This window comes from Mustela erminea, chromosome 13 (assembly GCF_009829155.1).
Source record: "Mustela erminea isolate mMusErm1 chromosome 13, mMusErm1.Pri, whole genome shotgun sequence".
In the NCBI taxonomy this organism is placed as follows: domain Eukaryota; kingdom Metazoa; phylum Chordata; class Mammalia; order Carnivora; family Mustelidae; genus Mustela; species Mustela erminea.
Genome location: NC_045626.1, coordinates 87,940,755 through 87,945,446, shown reverse-complemented (window position 1 = coordinate 87,945,446; position 4,692 = coordinate 87,940,755).

Sequence of the window (4,692 nt, the reverse complement as noted above, 5' to 3'; positions counted from 1 at the left end):
TGTGAAAACAGGAAAACAAGGGGAGTTGCAGAGGATTCAATCAGTTGCTGGGCTCTGATCAGCCTGGGCTCCGGGGAGGGTTTGCTCAATGGGTGGCTTCTGCCAGGGCTCAGCCCATGTGCGTGGATTGGCAGAAATGGCCTTTATTTTTCCATAACCAGGATGAACTTCTCCCGTGAACCCCAGCCTCCTAAGGACAGGACATTGACGTCAGTCAGTCCTGCGTGGGGCTCCCCCACTCCCCGGGGCTTAAACTGGGGTGGAGGGGGGGTTTGTCTTGCCCCAGCAGGGGGTGGAGGGAACATTTGGTCATGGTCATCTCCCGCTGTGGTCCCCACTGAGGCGGCTTCCTTGCTCCCCGGATTGCCTCTGGCACAGCCCGGGGTCGATAAGGACACGGAGGTCCGAGGAATCCCGCGTGCCAGGACTGAGAATGGTGTCGGGCCACGGGAGCTGTTATGACCAAGCGATTGCAGAAGCTGCAAAATCTCCCAGTTGCTAAGCTGAATCCAAATGATGAAGCCATGAGTGTCTCGGGACATACATTGGCAGGCTAGATTGGAACCGCGGTTTGAGACCTCTGCTCCCTGTTGTCAAGTCTGTAGTCCCCGGAAACCCCATTCTATAGATGGGAAAACTGAGGCCCTGGGTGGTTGAGAGACACACCCACTGTGATCCAGCGTGACCCCAGATCACCTTCGGAGCCAGCTTCCTAATCACGGCTGTCAACTTGACACAGAGCAGACGCCCACCGTCCCCAGCTTTCCCAGAGCTGCGCCCCGCCTTCTTCTAGTATCTGCACCGCCAGTTTGGCCCTGCTGTAAAGGAGCCTGTTCTGATGGCTACTGCCACATAACCACCCCCAAACTCAGTAGCACAGAACAAAAATAATTTTACTGTATTGCCAGGCTTCCATGGTTCGAAATGCAGGTAGAGCTCAACTGGGTCTTTCTTCTGTTCCGTGTAGTGTCAGCTGAGGTCACTCGGTGATACTCAGTGGGTGGAAGACAGGTATGGAGGGTCAGAGACGGCCGCACTCCAGAACCAGGGGCCCAGGCAGGGACGGCTGGAACTCTGGGCCAGAGCACCCCCATGTGGCTTCCCAGCTTGGTGACCTCCAAGGCTTCAGCCTTTTTTCTTTCAGTCAAGGTGTAATTTACCTAGAGCGCTGGGTACAGTAGAGATGTACGGTGTGTTGATTTGATCCACTTTTATACTGCAACAGGGTCACCACCACCTTCCCTATCACATCACATAATTATCTTTCCTTTTCCATAGTGAGCACCTTTGAGATCTAGCCTCTGGCCGCTTTGAAGGATTTAATACCATACTGCTGACTTCACTCACCAGACTATGTATTGTCTCCAGAAACTATTCCTCTTCTAGCTGCAAGCCTGCGCCCTAAAACAGTATCTCCCCAATTCTCCCCCTCCCTCAGCCCCGGGAAACACCATTCTACTCGCTGGTTCCATGACCTCCACGTTTTCAGATGCCACGTGTCAGTGAGAGCATATGGTGTCTGTCTTTCTCTGACTTGTCTCGCTTAGCACGACGCATTTGAGGTCCATCCACGTTGTCACAGAAGGCAGGATCTCCATCCCCGTGTATAGACCACCGATGGACACTCCAGTCCCCTCCCTATCTTGGCGACTGTGAATAATGCTGTGGGGAGCAGACCAGCACGGGTGTCCCCTGGAGATCCTGCTTCCATTTTCTCCAGTTTTTGGGGTTTTTTTTTAAGATTTTTATTTTTTTATTTGACAGAGAGAGATCACAAGTAGGCAGAGAGGCAGGCAGAGAGAGAGGGAAGCAGGCTCCCCGCTGGGCAGAGAGCCCGATGCGGGGCTCGATCCCAGAACCCTGAGATCATGACCTGAGCCGAAGGCAGAGGCTTTAACCCACTGAGCCACCCAGGCGCCCCTTCTCCAGACTTCTTACACAGGGGTGGGATTCCCCAGAGTGAGCAGCCCCCAAAAGAATGAGGTCGAGCTCCAGGGCTTCCCTGGCCAAGCCTATAACCCACAGAGCATGTGTCCCACCCCATGGATCAAACCATAGGATCAAGCGTCACCAGACCGCTCAGATTCAAGGACAGGGGACCCAGACACACCCCTCCCCTCCAGAAGAAGCGTCGAAACACGTCCCACCACTTTTCTTGACCTGCCACAACCCTGAGGCACTGCTCTTCCTAGAGGACATGCGGTAATTTTCAAAAGACGATTTATCCCAGGGGGAGCTGCTTCTCCTCAAAGGGGGGCCCATCTGGGTTGAAATCAGGCGGATCCTCAAAGCCCAGTTCTTGTGTTTGCGGTCTGTGCGCAGAATTCTCACTTGTGTTCATGACACGAGAGCGTTCACAAGCAGAAAAACAAATTTTCTTCTTGAAGTTCTGTTTGGGAACTCTTCCAGGCCAGATCCAGGCAGGGCTCGGGTTCCCTCCCCGGCCTGAAACAAGGCCTTCCTGCACGCACTCGGGCCACCCGCTGCATCTGGGGTCACCACCCCAGGTAGGGGCTAGTGACGTGGAGGAGGCAGGAACCCTAAACTCAAAGTTCAGCATCAGCTCCTTCCCCCCTCCCACCTCCCTGCACCAAGTCCCGGGGTCTCACTGACCCCCTGACACCGTACTGATGGGGAGCCCGTACCCTCGGGAACCCGTCCTCAACACCCCCAGCGCCACCGTCAACAACCCAACAACCACCTTCCCCTTCCCCACTCTCATTCCAGGTGTGTCCAGGTGGGCTGCCCCGCCCACCCCCTGCAGGGGAGGGCAAATGACCCGGGCGTGCTCACTCAGAACCTCCCATCCCCCTGGTCATGGTGGTTGATTCTGCGATGGACACATGATCTTGGCCAGACCCAGGAGACCCCTCCCTGAGCCTTAGGCCCCCCAAAAGCCAGGCTTACTCAGAAAGAGGAGAGACTGTAACTGTAGGTAATATTAAGAGAGCATCGGCCAGATGCCTGCTTACACATAGGCCGTGTGATCACCCCACCGTCCCCACAGCCCTGTTAGATTTCATCTTTTTAATCCCCACTTTTATAGCTGAGGAAAGTGAGGCTCAGCTAGGTTAAGTAGCTTCCCTATGGTCACACAGACAGAAGAGGAACCATACTTCAGATCCAAGTATTTGGGCAGAGAGTAGGGTTGCCAAATGTAGCAAAACTATAGGACAGCTAAGTTTGAATTTCTGATAAACAATGAATACTTTTGGTGTAAATATGTCCCACATTATATTTGGGATATACTTATATTGGGGATATACTTACACTGAAGAGCTATTCACTGTTTGAGATTCAAATTTAACTGAACATCCTATGTTTTTTTAATGAATTTTATTTTTCACTTTAAGTAGGTTCCATACCCAACATGGGGCTCAAACTCAGGACCCAAAGATCAAGAGCTGAATGCTCTACCGAGCCAGCCAGGGACCCCTGAACATCCTATAATTTCTCTCGCAACCCAATTTCTGAGTTCATGCCCTTAACCACAATACTCAAGCGGCTTAGAGATTCCATGAGAGATACTGATTCATGATCCCACTGTCCCAGCTCCTGGATCCCACTGAGCCTGAAGCCACTGATAAGAGATGGCTTCCTGTCACAGAGCCAGTCCCAACTGAAATGAAGCCTTACCAGTGGTTGGCACCAAGCAGTGGAGACAGGGAAGAGGTAAAGGAAGAGGATTCCCATCCTCAAGGACCTGAGTGAGGCCAAAGAGATAGCACTCATACACGGAAAGGTGCTAAGTGGAGTGTGATCCCATCTGCAGGGCCCTGGACCACTGAGAAGGTATACTCACTTTCTATCGCTGCATAATGAATTATCACAAACAGAGTAGCTTAAAGCAGCACTCATGTATGACTTCATCGTTTCTGTTGACCAGGAGTCCAGGCATGGCTTAGCTCGTTCTCAGCTTAGCGTGGTCAGACTGTATTCTCATCTGGAGACCCAACTCAGGAAGGATCCCCTTCCAAGCTTCCCCAGGTTTATGGCAGAATTCATTTCTTTGTGGCTGCAGAAGTCATGGTAGCTTGCTTCTTCAAAGTCAGAAGTCTCTGCTACTTGGAGTCTCTGACATCAGATAAGACCCAGAGCCTCTTATAAACACTCACCTGATTGGGTCAGGCCCACCCAACTGGTCTTCCTTTTGATTAATGCAAAGTCAACTGATTAGGGACCTTAACTGCATCTGCAAAATCTCTTCACTTCTGCTATCTTCTGTTAGTGGGTAAACAGGTCACAGGTCCTGCCCCCCATCCAAGAGGAGGTAACGCAGAAGTACAGGTGCTAAGGGCAGGAACTATGGGGCCACTGTAGGGCACGTCTACCGCAGAGGGGAATGAGTCAGTCCAGACTGGTACAGCAGGACAGGCCTCCCAGGGAAAAAGGATGTGAGCCCATCTCTGAATGGCTGGTGGGGAGGAGTGGGTGAGGAGTCAATGGGGGAGGGAGGGAGAGAGAGCAGGACAAGGACGAGGGAAGGCAAGGGGGGGCAGACGCAGGGGCCCCCGAGGAGGGCTGAGCCCTCCCGCCCACACAGCCCCTCCAGCCGGCCAGTCCTGGCCCAGCACAGGGGTTGCAGGGGGCTCGGGTGGGGGGATGGGGAGCAGCTGAACATTATTCCAGACTTTTGAAAGCCAGACGTGAGAATGCAGAGCTTTACTTTCCAGAGTTTGTGTTACGGAGAAA